Here is an 18,580-nt window from a genome sequence, read left to right on the forward strand (position 1 = left end):
CTTCCCTTCATCCTCTGCCCTACCGGCCAGACCATCACCACCGACGCCTCAGACATTGCTTGGGGTGCTCACCTAGCAGGCAGGTGCACCCAAGGTCTTTGTGATGCCCAGCAACTTCATTTGCACATCAGTCAGAAAGAAATGATGGCAGGACAAAAGGCTCTGACCTCTTTCAAACCCCATCTCAGGCCAGGGTTTCTTATAAAAACAAACACCACTGTAATGTGGTATATCAGCAAACAGTGGGGACCCAATCTTACACCCTGTGCAGGTTAGCCATGAGCATCTGGCTTACAGTCACCTCCATCGGTCTGCACCTAATTGCCCAATACCTACCAGGGGTCAACAACACCCTTGCAGACCACTTAAGCATAAACTTACTGGACCCCCCCCACTAATGGCAGTTCAACAGGGAAATCTTTTTGCAAATCACTCAGGAGTGGGGGACTCTGGAATTGGATCTCTTTGCCTCTCACATCAATGACCAGCTGCAAAAGTTCTGTACCAGGGAGTATCATCTCCTAGCATGGAAGGTGGATGCCTGGACCTTCCCCTGGAACTCCCTCTTTGTGTTCGCTTTCCCTCCTATGCCCCTTATTCCCAAGGTACTGATCAGAAAAAGGGAGGAGAGACCAAAGGCCATCCTCATTGCTCCAGATTGGCCCAGACAGCATTGGTACCCCTTACTGCACAGCCCGATCTTACAGCCCCCCAAACAGCTTCCCCTGATCTCAGACCTCTTGTCCCAGGGGAAGATACTGCACTCAGACTTACAGACTCTCAATCTCTCAGCATGGCTTATACCTCAAAAACTAACAAGGAGTCCCTGTTAAGCAAACAGGTCCTAGACATCATCACAGAGGCCAGAAGGCCCAGCACCAGAAAATCATGCGCAGGAAAATGGAAAAGATTCTGCTTCTGGAGCGAGTCCAATGGGGCCAGTACCTCTCATTCTTTCATCCCTCTTATCTTGGATTACCTAGCCAAGTTACTCAAAAGTGGCCTCTCTTTCTCTTCTATTAAAATCCATGCCTCAGCCGTTTCTGCCCATTTCGATTCAGACCCACCCCTCTTCTCTCATCCTTTGATTAAGCAATTCCTCAGAGGGGCTTCTGATATCAGACCTCCCAGAAGGCCTCCCACGCCAATCTGGGAACTGAATTATGTTCTAGAAAAACTAACCTTACCTCCTTTCGAACCTGCTGCTTCTACAGAATTGAAATACCTATCCTGGAAAACTGCCTTCCTACTAGCTATCACCTCAGCCAGAAGGGTAGGGTATCAGAGCTCTAGGCTCTCATGGCTGTTGAGTCCATCATTTTCCATGCAGACAGGGTCTCCCTGAGGGCTAACCCGTCCTTTATGCCCAAGGTGGCATCTGATGTGACCCTAAACCAGGCCATACATCTGCCCACCTTCTTTCCCAACCCTCAAAACAAGGGGGAAAAAATTCTACACTCACTAGATGTGCACAGACATCTCAGATGCTATCTGGACCAAACCTTTCAGAAAAACAGACCAACTACTTGTCAACTTTCCCCCTGGGGTAGAGGGGAAGCCCATTTCCAAACAAACCATTTCCAAATAGATATCACACTGTATCCATTTTTGCTACAGACTACATGGGAACCCCCCCCCCAAGTTTATTCGTACCCATTCCACTAGAGCAGCCTCCACTTCCACAGCCTTCTTCAGAGGAATCCCCACCAGGGACATCTTGGAACCTGCCACCTAGATGTCTGTCCATACCTTTACAAAGCATTACCACATACCTCTTTTTTTTCTAAGTCTAGGGCAGGGTTTGCCTCTGCAGTTCTGCAGGGCCTGTTGTCCCATGCCTAGGACTCCAATCTTTCCTTCCACCCCTCTCCTCAGCTTTGGGAATCCTCCCACAGTTGATGACTGCAACAGCGAAACATGAACATAGTACAGGTATGTACACTTACCATAAATGTAGATGTTCGAGTGCATTCACTGTTGCACTCCTGGTTTCCCTTCCTCCGTCCCCATATAACATCTTCCCCTAGGGGGACATAAGCTATCCACAGTGGTTTTTGGCCACCAGGATCACCTTGCCTTATTTCCCTGTGCTTTTGATGGGTTAGGGCAAGAAAAATTGATGTATTGATGTCGGCTGCCTTGCTTTATAGCACTGATGACCTGACATCAGACTACAGGCGAATGCAGCCGACGCAAAAAATTGACTCTGGTATTCGGGCCGGCCAAGGGCTACCACAGCAAGGATAACCCACAGGTGATGACTGCAACAGTGAATACACTTGAACATCTACATTTATGGTAAGTGTACACAACTGTACTTTTCAGATTGTCTTTAGAAGCTTGCAGTTGAGGGCTACAATTTTCCTTTTATGTTTTCATGAGGACAAGCTGAGTACAGGGCAGTAAAAAAGCCCAAAGCACTGGTTTCTTGAAGGCTAAAAGTTTATATTTTCTGAACGCATGCAAGTTGTTTTTCACATTTGGGAAGGGAATAACGATAAATACACCAATTAGAGTAAGTAAGAACACAGGCAGTAGCATGGATAGCATCAACTTTAGGTTAGACAACCTGTTTTTGCAGCTATTTTTGACAACTGTTTATATTAGGAAGTTGTGTGTTTGACATGAGTTAAGGTAACCGGTTATGGGTGTGTATTGCGATGTGGAAGTTTGTTTAAAAAAAAAAAAAAAAGTCTTGTAAAATGTGATATAGAATTAAATGGAGATGAGAAAAAATGTAAAAATAATTAACATGCCAAACATTACAGGGTGTATGTTTAGTTCCAGCTTTTACGATACACTTAAAAGCTGCTATATGCAATGGATGGGAGTAATGACATCTTGCCATAATGAGGACACTTTCCATATTCTGCTGGAATGTGAATGGTCTTGGGTATAGACAAAAAAGAAAGATTATTTAATTATATTAAGAAATGCAGAGTTTAAATAGCAATACTAAAGGAGACATATTTGGAAGGAAGTAAGCATGTGAATTTGATAAAGAAAGGATTTCAGGGTGTATATTCACCAGAATATCAGGGACAGAGGAACAGAGGCATACTTATTGCTGGAGGAGCACCAATGCTGATAGAAGAGGAAAAAAAGATGACAATGGTAGATTTTGTGGTAGTAAGGGGCTACTGGCAAGGGATGAAGATTACCGTGTCGTGTATTTATATTCCACCTAAAATTGCTTTTATGGAGTTTAAGAAAATGTTGGGAAAAATAATCCACTTTTAGCAGGGAATACTACTTGTAGGTTGGGACAGGAACTTGATTTGCAACAATGAGGATATATCTCTGGGGGCCTGTAAAGGAAACGACAACAAAAGAGGGTAGATTTTTGAAGAAATTTATGAAAATATCTGTTACTGAAGATGTGAATTCAGTAGTAGGAACTCTGAAAGTATTTGCAAATAATTCCCCAGGGTAAAATGATTGGGCTAAACTAGGTAGAAATGATGTTTTACAGGAACGTGTATTTGATTGAAAGCTTTGACATATCTAATAACAATTTCAGATTGTGTGCCAATAACAGCTAAGATAAAAATATATGGTAATGAAGTGAAAATTAGACACTGGTATTTCCCCACATACTTGTTAAAAAGAGAGGAATTTAAGGAATGGGTAGTGGGAAATTATTCAGGAGTTATTAGGGACGGTAGGAAGTACTGCATACGTTTTAGTGAGTGGGTTAAAATGAAGTTGGAGTTTAAACATAGGATAGAAAAATAAGAAAGATATGGTTATGAAGTAAAAAATATTTAAAGGGGCTAACAAAGTTTTAAGTATTGTAGAATAAGGGGAATCTCGCAGAACAAGACGAGTTGCAACTGCAGAGTGGTATATAGAAAATAGGGGAGCATCTGGATTATACACACGAGTTTAGAAAGATTACTGCTAAGCAACTGTTTTTGATAATGGTTCCAGAGCACAAAAACTTTTTATTGCCCATGTCATTCTTCTAAAAGTAGAAAGGGTTGTTTACAAACTTGGAGTGCCTGTAATAAGAAAACTGATCCTGTAGAGGTATGAAAGATTTCTGAAATTTTATGAAAATTTGTATAAGGCAGAGAAATGGGGAAATAAAGAATAAACACAAATGGAAATGTTTACGGAATATTTACGTATGCCAAGATTAGAGTTAGATGAGGTGTACTAGAGACAGGAGGAGATGAGATGTATAACCAGTTTGCAGGAAGGTCTCCAGAAATAGATGGTGGTCTTGTGAATTTGGAAGCTAGGAGGAAAGAAGGTGCTAGAGATCCATAAGGTTTTGTTTAACCTTATTTTATAATGAACGGAAGTAGCAACATCCTAGGAAGAAAACCTGTTGTGGCTGCAATACCCAAAGACAGTAAAGCCTCATCAGATCTAGCTTCATATACACCCTTTTCAATTTTAAACCATGATTATAAAATGTTTGTCTGTAATGGCTAAAAGAATGACAAAAGTGTTGCCAGAATTGATAGATGTGGATCAGTGTGGTTTTGTGGAAGGGAGGAAAGCCCTTGACAACTGTCTGATAATCCAAAGGGAAGCAATATGTAAGAAAATACAGCTGTTGGTGGCTCTTGATGCACAGAAAGCATTCAGCAGTGTAAGCATGGATTATATGAGTAAGGCACAGGAAGCATTTGTATTCCCTGATACAATAATAAGGTTACTTAGGAAGGTATATTGGGGATTGGAGGCAAAAATCAAGTGGGAAGATTCCTCTTATAAGTTGTCTGAACAGGGGAACCAGGCCGGGGTGTCCTCTTTCCCCCTTGTTATTTGCGTTCTGTTTAGAACAATTGTCAAAGAAAATAGGATGCTCAGAAATTCAAGGTTATAATTGATGTGATAAGCAAGAAAAAGTTGCTTTAGTCGCAGATGACATTATTTAGTGCCTGATAAAACAAGAAAAGGACATGTCAGTGTTCTGAGACGATTCCATGTTTTTTTGTGATATAAAATTAATGACGGTAAAACAAAGATTATAGCTGTAAATTATGTAACTACACAGATGAATTGGTTTAGCAGTACCATTTCATGGGGAGATGGTAAAGTGAAGTGTTTAGGAGAATGGTTTAAAAAGGATTCTGGTATGGCAGCTAAGGATATGTGGGAAGAGACTAAATGAAAGATAATACAAAAACTGAAAAACTAGAAGCTTTTGCTTGTGGATATGGATTGCAAGATACAAGCAGTAAAATATTTTAGTCCCTTTAATTTTATACACAGGTCAGGCATATTTTTATCAACCAGAGGACAAGTTGTGTATAGTAATTAATAGAGAGTTGAAGGATTTTATCTGGGAGGGTGAGGCAAGAGTCAGGTGGAATAAGATGATCATTCCAAGTGGTTAAGTATTACCTGATTTGAAGGGATACTTTAGAGCTATACAGTTAAGGCTGATATACATAACACAAGCAAAAAGCTACAGTTCATAGTGGAAAGGGATGATGATAAAGCGGTAAGGGAATTCAAGAAAAACAGAGGTGGGATTTTGAATGCATATTCCTAAGGAGAATAGTAATTCTATAGAATATTATATTAATAAAGTAGCAGAGAGTGTATTAAGAACTAAGCCAATACAGGAATGGACAAAAGATGTCTACAATTAGGGGTACAGAGAATAGGCAAGAGGGGCTAGAATGTACTAGAGGAAGCTGGCAAAGGAACCAAGGTACTGGGAATAAATAATTGGAGAAAGAGAGGAAATAGAATGGGAAGAGGCCTTGAAGACATTTCAGCTGCAGGCTAGAGACTGTCTTCCCCATCAGGGATTGGTTTCAAGAGTATAGGCAAATAGAAGTGGATAAGGGGATTCCAAGTGAAAGATCGGCACTGGTTGAGTTTTTAGTTGAGTCGAGAACAGAAACTGCTCTCAAATAGGAATACTTAGTAGGCCATATAAAATATTGCATAACTGTAGAAGTCAATCAGAGGAGGTCAAAAAATTGTGAAGAATGAATGGAAAGGTTACTTATTGTATTCTCGAAAGCAGACAATGTCGACACAAGAATAGTGAAAGTGCAGAACATCGAACGGGTAAACGGAAGTCTCTGTAAGTCCAAGAAAAAAGCCTGTTAATGACACAATACCGAAAACAACCTGGCAAAAGCAGCAATCAGAGGCAAACTAAAATGAATGAAACAAATAGCGTAAACAAGATTTAATTCCACGCTTTCGTCCGTAGACTTCTTCAGAGTGAAGTCTCTGTAAGGTGAGATTTCTATTTACTTCAATGTAGTGGTTCTCGGAGGGGTCTACTTTATGCGCTCTAAACACGAAAAACCCAAATCCGAATAGCAAGACACGTAGAGCGAACCGCGAATATGTCGAACGTACTAAAGTGCAAAATTTAGAACCTCGAACAGTCATAGTCAGCCAACCCACCACCCGCAACACACTACCTACCCAAACACAATAAAAAAAGCACATACATACACTAACCAAAACCCTACTTCTAACCCTAAATTAAAGCACTAAAACCCTACTGCTAACCCTACGTACACAACTATCTATGCACTATCCTTAACCCCTCCCTGACGCTAATGTCCGTGACTACCGCACACTTCCCCTACAGAGTTATACCCAAACAAACTAAATATTCCACACACATACACTTAGCAAAACCCTACACTAAACCTTACATACATTACCTACACAAAACCTTACATACACTGCCTACCTGTGCACTTACCTTAACCCCTCCCTAACCCAAAGGTCCATAACTATCGCACACTTACCTTATGGAGCTATACCGCAGATGGGCCAACTATGCAATTTCAATATTTCCACTTTCGCAGCTTCGTTCGTTCATATTCGCAGTTCGCTCTTTATGTGTCGTGCTATTCGGAATCGGGTTTTTCAGCTTTCGAACGCTTAAAGTAGACCCGTTCTCAGAATTGGTATATTTAAATAGTGGGGGGTGGGGGGTGCAGGGGGGCTGGCCCCCTGCCTACACCCTTTAGATTTTCAGTAAAGCCACTTAAAAAAATAAGGTATGACCTATGGGACTGGTTCACCACTAGCTCTGGTTGTGTGCCAGGTCTGAACTGTGGAAGGCTTGAGACTCGCACAAAATCTGGGAGATTTAGCAGTTGTACCTTTCCTCTAAAGCTGGCTTTTACTTTCCTTTTTTTAATTTGGAAGGCTGTTGGTATAAACCTGCACTTTGTTTTAGCCTTTTGTTCATTTTTAAACACTTCCCCTAGTATACTGGCCAAAGCACTCTATTTTAGTCCCCCACATCTTTGTATTGGATACTTTTGGCCCTATGCTACCCCTGAAGTTTGTCTCTGCTTCATTGCTTTTTCAGTAGCAGATGCACAAAGTTCAGCTTGTTATATATCACTGTAAGGTTATCCTTTTTTCCAGTAGTGCCTGGTGACATTTCAGTGTGTTCGCGAGATCCATGTTACAGAGATATTACCCTGACTTCGACCCAGATGACGCAGGTTTAGATAGTGGCGTAGGCAGTGGAATAAGTGATTTAGGGAGAACAGTATGTATAAGATCCGGACACTGGGTAGCAGTCATTTTCCTATGTTAATGTCAGGTCCAGGAGTGAGCATCCACAAATCACTGTATATTCTGTAGAAGGCAGTGGGACATGCACAGAGGTGTGAATGCTACGACTAGCCTCCTTTGTGCTCCCTGGCAGCTTAAGCTGCTACAAATAGTTTCCAAGCAGGGGAAAAGAATCCAGCACTCATGATTGATGGGATGACTGCCCCTCCACCTCAGTCTTGCCAGTTATATTCAAATAAGTGTGTTGGAGAATGGTTGGGCAGACAGAGGAGAGAGGGTTGATGGTTTTCATGCACGAGTGGAGAAAGAAAAGTGTAATTTCAGACTGTGCGTTAAAACATTGCTACTGTCTAAGTGATTAAAGAAAGTACTCTTTAAAAATTACTAAGGCTAAAACATAGTGTGGAAAATAACGTTATTGTAAGCATTGCTGCTTCATTTTACTTAGTTCTTTGGCCTAATGCTCAATTAAAGTGCCTTCTCCTTAGCATTTGTACTGTTCACTTTCTACATGCAAATTTTAGACAACATTTCAAGTTTCCTACACACCTCCAAGGTACGCGAGTAAATATATTGACCACGATCCACATTTGCTTCTAGGTGCACATGGATGCGTATGGCAGTGGACCCATATCACATCCAGTATTGATTTTCTGCCTTCTACCCATTGCTTGCCAAGATATATTCTTTTTGACTGTAAATGCACTAAAGTGAGTAATGAAAATATATCGAAAGATATTTTTTTTTGCTTGTGGTAACTGAGGTAGAGCTCTAAACTACTGATCACTAGACCACTGGTCATATGACTTGGCGAGAGTCACATATGTAAAGGAGTTTGAGAGAATCAAAGCCCTGGAACACGAGAAGAAACTTAACAGCTCATGTCTGATAAATGGGGATGTGATGTTTAAAAAAAAAAAAATGCATGGCAAATTTAACAATGCCTTTACCAAAGTGTTTGTCTAATAAAAAGTGTTCTCCTAGACTTTGATCCACTTGGCTAACTATCTTGACACACTACTTTGGAAGAGCAGAAGCAGGTTGGGCAAAAGCAGAACTTGAAATGAATGTGCAGTAGTGTATAACCCATGTTCTTTGAAGACCTTTGAGTTTGCAATTCCTCTGTGAGGGCTAATTTTAGTACTCTATGGCTGCTGTTGTAATGTGGTGCTGTGTTATAATGTCCAATACTCTTACAGTTTTTTTTACAACTTATTTGTTTTTAATTCACTGGAAGGTAGTTTGAATTTGATTTTTATTCACAAGATAATGAGCAAATTTGTTATCTTTAAACTACGTACATGTGAGGTGGGAAGTATTTTGTTAGACAAGCTGTACTTTGGTGCTGTGGGTTTATAAGAATTTAGAGGATTCAAAGTTTGTATTATGTTTAAGGGGATGAAGGGGATGCTTGACGAGTTATTTTGTAGCGGTCTGTTATGTGCATAGTTTTACTGTACTGAAATGAGCTTGTTAAATTATGATGGTGTGTGGTGAAATTGGAGTGATATTAGCTGTGTGGTCTTAAGTTTAAATACAGGAAGCAAAGAGCAGTCTGGTGGGAGAATGGAGGCATGGTTCTCTGTCAGCATGCAAGGAAATGTTAATTTATGTTTCAAGGGTGTAAGGGGATATGGGAACAGGTCTAATGGCATGATGAAACTTGTCAGGAGGATGTTTAGTATGGGCTCAGTAATTGGTGAGGTTAATGGAGAGGGAGGGGGATAGCGTAAGAATTCTGGGTTTTAAAATAATTCTGGATTACTAGGGTACAGAGTGGAACGTGTAACATGCAAAGTAGTAGAGAGGAAGGAAGGAATAAATAAGTAGGGAGAATAACTTGAATAAAGTGGCAAGGCCGATAAGGATGTGGTTATAGAAAAGAGGATTGTGGCTTTTTAAGTGTATGAAATCAAATGGAAAGTTAGTATGAGGGTAGACTTATGTGAAACTTGTGTTAGAGGTAGTAAAGGAAGAGATGGTAATTTGTACAGCTATGAAAGGAATGTTGGGGAAGATGGGTAATAGGAGGGACTATATTTTCGATAAGTAGCTTATCACTGATGTAGAAGAGATGATATTTATAGATGGTTTAGTCACAAGGAAGGTTATATGGGGTGGTAAGTGTTTCAAGGGAAATATGCATGGGTAGATGTTTCACCAAGGTTAATTTGGATTGTGTGGTTGAGTTGTTGGGGAATTTTGTTTAGGGAGTGGTATTATGCATATCACAATACATGTAGATATAAATGAGGTAAAATGGAAACTGGAAAGGAGGTAAAAACAAGAGTGTCTGCTTTAGGTGAATTGGCTTGGGGGTGAAGAAGGCCCATTGTTAGCTTTTTTTCAACTTCTTAACAGGTGCTATGCAACTCATTACTGAATGAAGTATAGTAAATCCGTTTGGATGCTGTGAAAAATGAGTTGGACATATTTGGATTAAGTATGTGATAGAATGTTTTAGTGACAGACTGCATGTTTAATGCTGTTACTGGGAGTTTCAGAGAAAATGTGGAAGAGCAGCTTAGAAGTTGACCATTTAAAATAGGTGTCAGTATTAGGGTTGATGTATAAGGGTCAGAAAATTGTATCAGGAAACATTAGAAATAAGCTAATTCATTTTGTGGTAAAGAAGTAATGGGAAGGCTAGGCACTACATCATAGTGGAGTCTGTTGTGATTAAGGGTTATGTTATAGATCTAGGAAGTAGCAATGTATTAGTACTTGTAAAAGAATGCCAGAAAGCTAGAAGCCATGGAGACGTGTCAGCTCACGTCATATTAACTATTAGCGGTTTTGAGTGGAATATAGTGTCATCCAGTGTACCTTCTGCATTCCTCACAAAACATGAGAATTTACGGACCAAATTGTGAGACGTAAAACATTCAATGACATACGTTTTTTTATAGGAGGTTTAACAACCCATGCATTTACTGGGTAAACCTCATCAAATAGGTCCAAACTTAATAAAACCTATTAACTAAAACAATTTGGAACAAATAGTATAAAATCCTGCTAGGAGTAACTGTATATTTCACATCATACTAACAAACCTAGGCAGACTTTTTCTGCCCATTAACCAGTTTGTAGTGTCTGTAATTAATATAAATCACAATGACATTAAGTTTAAACAAATGGTGTTAAGCATACATATACACAAATAAATCATACTTCTGGATTCAGCTAATGGAAACTGTGCTGTAGTAAATGATGCATCTCTGAAAACAGAGTAGGGGTACTGTCCTCTGCTCTTAATGATCTGCTATGGATACTGTGAATGAATTGCTAGTAAGACTTAACTGCACTTGCAAACTCAATGCAATTTATGCACTGAAATCACAAAATTAATAAGATAATACATAAACAGAGGTACTGTGCCACTTTTAAATATTGCTGTAGTTAGACAAATCAGATTGAGTGCACATTTTTCCATGCATTTAACTTGAAAGTTTGAAAGTAGTGATGTACATTATTTAACCTTATCAGAAATTGAGAAGGGGGTGTTATGACTGTAACATGTTAACAGTGATAGGATTACTCAGCTGCAAAACTTTTTGCTTATTGCGAAGTTTATGCAAGACAGATCAGAGTACTGTTGACACATGGAGCATCCTTTGTGTGAAATATGGTAACTGCTGCCACAGATAAAATTAAAAAACACAAGTTCCATGGGACCAGATAACATACCAGCTGGATGTTCTTCGTGTTTCACTGTTGCAGTCATTACAATTGGGTTATCCTGCTGGCAGGCTACCCTCAGTCGGCCTGAATTCCAAAGTCTAGGTCTGGCGTCGGTTGCTGTTACCTCTTCCCTGACGTCAGTGCGCCAGGGGTATAAAAGATGCAGCCAATGCCATTTTCTTCAGTCTTTATTGCCGTGTGGTGCCCGACGCAAAAGCAATTCGCAAGTGCCGGTTGGCCGACTCCTGAGTTTTTCACATTCGAAATTCAGATCCGAAGTCTTCATTAAAGCTAAGTACCCCATTGGGGAAACTTTTTTTCTTGCTCCAGACTGATGTCAGAAAAGTTAACAATTGTATTTCTTGTGGGAAGCAAATACCTCATAAGGATTTTCATTCTTACTGTATTCCTTGCCTAGGCCCTGACCATAACGTTGCTAGTTGTCGGTTTTGTGCTAGATTTAACCAACGCACTATAAAGCGTCTGTACGATTTTGCATTCCATTACTTTGGCAGAATATTTAATTACATAATGCCATCGGAGCAACCGACTACCGGAGTTTTTAAAAAGCGCAAGGTAAAAGAAAAGGACAGGCATCCGAGATCCAAAACAGACGAGGCTTCTGCTAGGCCTGTCGCTGGTTCACCAGTTCTCAGTGAGGCACTTTCGCAGCCCCTGACGCACGCTACCTCAGAGCCACAGGCCGCTTCCGACTCCCACGTGGAGCTGACGAGACCGCTGGAAACTCAAGGTATTGGACACTCGGAAACTATTCCCTCAGATGGGTCCTGAGCCGCTGAGTAGGCATCGGCTTCTGAGGGTGTTTTCAGACCTACACAGTTATATGTGAATCCTACTTCAGCTTCAAAGGCAAAGACTAAAGCAACTCTAAAGACAAAGAAACAAGTACAGCATTCTCCTGCACAGGCCTCCATGCCTAAGAAACAGATGCTTAAAATGGCCGAAGACCTTATTACTTTAATCAGGGGTTCCCATCCCCCTTCTGATAAGAGGCCTAGGCAAGAGGTAGAATACGAATATTCAGACCAGGTTTCCATTTCCTCTGATTCCTCTTCAGACCAGGGATACTCTCTACCCCCCTATGAGGACTCTGATGGTGAAGAATCTATCCCTTCAGCCTCTCCTCCTGAGGATTATTCTTTTGGGGAAACTTTACATACCATGAGGGAGCATTTCCATTGGGAGAGCCAAGATTACTCAGAATCCAAGAAAAGGCTCCGAGATTTCCTTTTATTGCCTCAGCACAGGCCCCTGGCTATTCCGCCTGTGCTAGATATTGTGGATAATGTGTTCTCTGAATCCAGCTTATCTCCTTATTCCTTGCCCCCTGCACCAGCCAAGCCAGATAGGTACTACGGAGTCCATGACTCTCACAAGTTTCTTTATAAAAACCCTTCTGCTGATCCAGAAACTATTTCCCAGGGTCCAAAAGGGGTTAAAGCTTCCATTGCAAAAAATCCAGTACCCTCTGACAGAGATTCCAGAGCTTTGGATGGATGGGGGAAGAAAGTATACACTTCTGCAACTTTAGCAGTAAGAGCTTTAAATTTCCAGTTTCACATGCTTAAGTACCAACAATATTTAATGGCTCAGATAAAACAGAAAATGCTTGCAAGCTCAGAAGCTCCTGATTGTAAAGAAATGCAGGATTTATTGCATGCAGTTGAACAGGTGGGAAAACATACTCTGCAATGTGGTTTTGATTCTTTAGAGGCCTCTTGTAGAGCCACAGTTACAGGTTCTGTGATTCAAAGGCATGCTTGGTTAAAAGAACAGAGTTTACCTGATCATGTTAAGGCAAAATTATTGGATGCTCCTTTACAGCATGATACCTTGTTTGGTGTTAAGGCAGAAGAGGTGTTAAAGAAAATGGAGGATAAAGCTAAATCTATGCAAACAGTCAAGGATTTCTTACAGGTACAGCCACCTCGATTTAGCAGAAACTGGCCAACACAAAATTGGTCCTTTCCAGTGTCAGACAGGTCACAGAGAGGCAGATACAGACGCCCAAGAGGCAGATCTCAACCCCAAGGCTCAAACAGACAATGACAGTGGGGCACCTCAACCCCAAAAGGAGGTGAGGACAAGTCTCAACCTTACAGGAAACAGTCACAATGACTTTCCCCTTCGTACGCCAAGCACTTCCCTTTTGGAAGCCCCTGTGGGGAAAACTAGCACTTTTTCTCAAAACTGGCAAACAATCACCCAAGACAAATGGGTTCTGAATATTGTGTCTCAAGGTTACAGGTTCCACTTTCATACTTTACCAAGGCTAAAAAGAATGCCAGACCTGCCACAAAATCAATGGGCAGAGGCACAAAACAAATTTCAGCCCTCTTGGACATGAGAGCTATTCAAAAAGTACCACAACAGGAACAAGGACAAGGATTTTACTCAAGACTCTTCCTGGTCCCCAGAAAGGACAAGGCCTGGAGGCCCATACTAGACCTTTCAATTCTAAATACTTACCTGGATATTCTGAAATTCAAAATGTTGACATTGCAGCAGCTTCTACCCATGCTGGGCAAGAAGGCTTGGCTTGTTACTCTGGACCTCAAAGAGGCATACCTGCATGTCCCTATCAGACAAAATTGCAGAAGATACCTCAGATTCAAAGCTGGTACAATACACTACCAATTCTCTGCATTGCCCTTTGGCTTATCTACTGCACCCAGGGTCTTCACAAAGTGCCTGGCACCAGTAATTGCATTTTGCAGACAAAAAGGAGTTCAAATATATCCATACCTGGATGACTGCCTCATTCAAGCAGAGACAGAGGACATTCTTCTACAGCATCTGGCGTTTATAAAAAGGTTGCTAACATCTCTAGGGTACACAGTAAACAAAAAGAAGTCAAAACTAGTGCCCTCACAACAGATTATATTCCTTGTTGCCAGCTTAAATACAACGGCCCAGATGGCTTACCTCACGCCAGACAAATAAGTTCAACTAACTCAATATTTTCAATTACTGGCAAAAAAGTCCCATCTCCCTGCAAGAAAAATTCTGCAGGCCCTGGGATTCATGGCATCCTGCATACTACTAATACCATATGCCAGACTGCATATGAGGAAATTACAATGGTACCTAAAAAGTGTTTGGACTCAACACTCTCACAGTTTAGAAGCAGTAATACCAATGATTCCCTGCCTACAACAGGAGTTTCGATGGTGGGCACAGGCATGTCACCTAAACAAGGGTCAGTCTTTTACCCTACCCACAGCCAGGCAGACTCTAACAACAGATGCTTCGGATTACGCCTGGGGAGCACACATGGCAGGAAAATGCATTCAGGGCAAGTGGACCACAGACCAGATGCATCTTCACATCAGTCAAAAAGAGATGGCTGTTCAAAATGCCCTAACAGCTTTCAAGGGCCTTCTGCATCCAGGACAATTATTATTAAAGACAGACAACACCACAGTAATGTGGTACATAAACAAGCAAGGGGGCACTCATTCTTATCCCCTATGCAGGCAAGCCATGACCTTGTGGAACACAGCTGTAATGTACCAAGTTCAACTGCAAGCACAATTCCTGCCAGGAAAGAAAAATACTCTGGCAGATGATCTAAGCAGAAATATCATGGACCCTCACGAATGGAAATTGAATCCACAAATCTTCAGCATGGTAACGCAAAAATGGGGATGCCCAGACATAGATCTTTTTGCCTCCCCACTGAATTGCCAACTACAAAAATTCTGCACAAGGACTGATCACAAACAAGCATGGAAAGTGGATGCTCTTTTGTTCAGCTGGAAAAACCTAAAAGTTTATACCTTCCCGCCACTGCCTCTCCTTTCAAAGGTACTCCTAAAAGCCAGACAAGAGAAACCACAGATGATCCTGATTGCTCCAGACTGGCCACGCCAGCACTGGTACCCTATCTTAAGGAACTTAGCTCAATGCCCACTATGGATTTTGTCTCAAATTCCACACCTTGTGACTCAACAAAACAATCAGATCCTGCACGGTCAGCTCAAAACCCTAAACCTGGCTGCATGGCAGATTCATTAGTCAAACAGGCAACACCTCTCTCTAAAGCGGTTATGGGTGTCATTTTGGAGGCCAGGAGGCCTAGCACCAGGAAAGCTTACTCAGAAAAATGGAAGAGATTCTGCGCCTGGAACCAGGCTCAAAGCCTTGACCCTCTTGTTCCAAACATTCCTCTGATTTTACAGTACTTAACCGAGATGCTGGACAGAGGCCTATACTTCTCATCAATTAAGATCCACGCCTCTGCCATTTCAGCACATTACAAAACGGATCCTCCTTTATTCTCTCATCCCTTGCTAAAGCAGTACCTCAGAGGGGCTAAAAACATAAGACCGCCCTGGAGAGCACCAACTTGGGACCTCAGTTTCATTTTGGAAAAACTGACCCTGCCACCTTTTGAGCCAGCCAATACAGTCTATCTAAAATTTTTATCATGGAAAACAGCTCTGCTCCTGGCAGTAACTTCAGCATGAAGAGTCTCAGACCTACAGGCATTAATGGCAGTGGAACCTTTTATAATTTTTCATCAGGACAGGGTTTCTTTAAGGACAAACCCTACCTTTATGCCAATGGTGGTATCTAGTGTGGCTCTTAACCAAACCATCCAGTTGCCAACTTTTTATCCAAATCCCAGAATAAAGGGGAGAAACTTCTGCATTCTTTGGACATACACGGGCAGCTACGCTTCTACTTGGACAAAACAAAAGCTTTCAGGAAAACTGAGCAACTGTTTGTAGCATATGCTGCAGGATCACAGGGCAAGGCTATCTCAAAGCAGACTATATCCAAATGGATAGGACACTGTATTCGTTACTGCTACACACAGCATGGAAAATCAGTCCCAAATAACATTAGGCCACATTCCACCAGGGCAGCAGCCACTTCAACAGCCTTTCTCAGAGGAGTACCTACCAAGGAAATTTTGGAGGCTGCAACTTGGAGTTCAGTGCACACCTTTACCAAGCATTACCACCTGCCTCTTTACTCTAAATCCAGAGCAGGATTTGCCACTGCAGTTCTGCAGGGCCTCATAGCCAATCCTAACTCTTTATAGACCAGCCACCCAACCTTAGCTTTGGGATTCTACCCAAGTGTAATGACTGCAGCAGTGTAACACGATGAACATAGTACAGTTTTGTACCCACCATAAATGTAGATGTTCGAGTGTTCACACTGCTGCAGTCCAGGTTACCCTCCCTCCATCCCCTCTGAACTAGCTGGACTTATCTATACCTTTCTATCCTATACAACCTTTGTGGTGTATTTGCTTGTAACTGAAGGTATTGTTTTTATTTTATATGTATACTTGTTATTAGCAATATGTATTGCCTACCTACTTGGGGGCACCTGACATCTGGGGCAAGAAAAACTGAAGAAAATGGCATCGGATGCATCTTATATACCCCTGGCGCACTGACGTCAGGGAAGAAGCGACAGCAACTGACGCCGGACCAAGACTTTGGAACTCTGGCCAACTGCGGGACCGCCTGACTGCAGGATAACCCAAGTGTAATGACTGCAGCAGTGTGAACACTCGAACATCTACATTTATGGTAGGTACAAAACTGTACTTTTCTGGTATGTAAATTAAGATGATTGACGCTCCAAATTGTACCAATTTTATACTCCATATTTTGTATCTCTTTAGCTGCAGAGGTACCCAAAGCTCTGTTGCACAAGTAATCAAAGGCTGGGAAGGTGTTTAAAATGTAGCATTATATAGAATCTTTCATTGCGGGGTTAGACAAAAGATGAGCATGGCTGGCGGATGATAGAGTTGTAGAATGAACAGCACAGTACCAAGTTAAATATGTGCAAATGTAATACTAGAACATTATGAAAAGCATGACAAATGATTCAGTAAGTACATTTGTAATGGAAAAATGGAGTATTATTCTCTTTTTTGGGGGGACTTTATGCAGTAGGTGTCAGTAGAAATTACAGTAAAGCAAAGTAGTTACACACATTTAGCAGTATGTGATACCGAAAAGATGTTTTGGCCTGAGCAAAAATCCATTGTAAAGTAAAGACTGGCCTGAGCATAAACCCAAGGGTCAGGTAAGAAATTTAATGTTTATTTTCCTTTCTAGGAAAGGGTGATGAATGGACATATAATCCCACTTGCTTTTACTAATTTAATATGTGGTGGTCAGGGGCTATGGTCTCTTCTGCACCACTGACCTTCAAATAATAAGTGAGGGTAATTGGCCTCAAGTCTGTTATCACCCCCCCACACACTTTTACAGATTATATGGTGAAAATGCAGTGCTGCCTTTGCAGCAAATGCAACACCCAAATAAGCTTTACACTGTACAACTGCATATCAGAGTTATGTATAATTACTGGCATCCTGGATTTTCCCCACCTCAGATGACACTCCTTGCAGTCTTAGCAACAATCACTTAATTTGATCATGTTGCAGATAGATGCACATGCACAGTATGTTCCAAGCAGTGTTAATACTATCTGTCTAGTGCCAGCACCCCTTCTCTGGCTTTACAATGACACTAGTACCAGCTGAACCACTACAAGATTACAGTTAATGTTTACTCTTAAAATAAGCCAGTCATTAAATATTGTTATGGTAGCAGTATGTTCACGTTTAACAAGGTGAAAGCTAACAGTTAATGGTATACTTTTCCAGAGGACTTTCCCTTCAACTAGTATAAATAAATCACTAGCCACACAAACATATAAAACTGAGTAACAGTTCTTTATGTGAAATAAAGTTATGCAATTCATATTGAAAAATCAAATCTGTAAGTGTACACAAAGATAATGTAAAATGAGTTTAACCCGGTAGATGGCATACTGTAGAACTCTGTCCATCAGCTTATCTGGACCTGTGTTTACCAGTTGCTAAATATGTACATAAGTTTTATATACCTATGAAGTCCAGACAGTAGTATTTAGTATTCACAGGTCATATATTCAAACCTGAACCTTGTCCAAGTACTCCAACACATTCTGAGAGTACTGCAGTAACTGAAATTGCTGCTTATTCTCTCAAATCCTAAACTGCATATTCCTGTTTTCTTTCATACTTGGCCATGCTTTAACTTTCCCTCCTTCAGTGGAAGAATTTCACAAGCTAGTGTCCAAATAAAGTAAAGTGTTATTTTAAGTTGAAAGTACTGTAACTAGGGCTTATTTGAAAAGCAAATGTAGTTTTGGTTCTAATGGCTGCGACACATTTCCACTGAAAAGAGTTAGATACTCAGAGCTGTTTATTTTTTTTTTACATTTTGCACATGCACATTTACTAACAACGATCATAGCTTTATGAAAAAAATATATAATTCCATCTAAGTTAGATGAATACTAAAAAAATAAAATTTAATTTATTTTAGCTTACTACAGC

Source organism: Protopterus annectens, chromosome 9.part0 (assembly GCF_019279795.1).
Source record: "Protopterus annectens isolate FY-2018-M chromosome 9.part0, PAN1.0, whole genome shotgun sequence".
NCBI classification, from domain to species: domain Eukaryota; kingdom Metazoa; phylum Chordata; order Ceratodontiformes; family Protopteridae; genus Protopterus; species Protopterus annectens.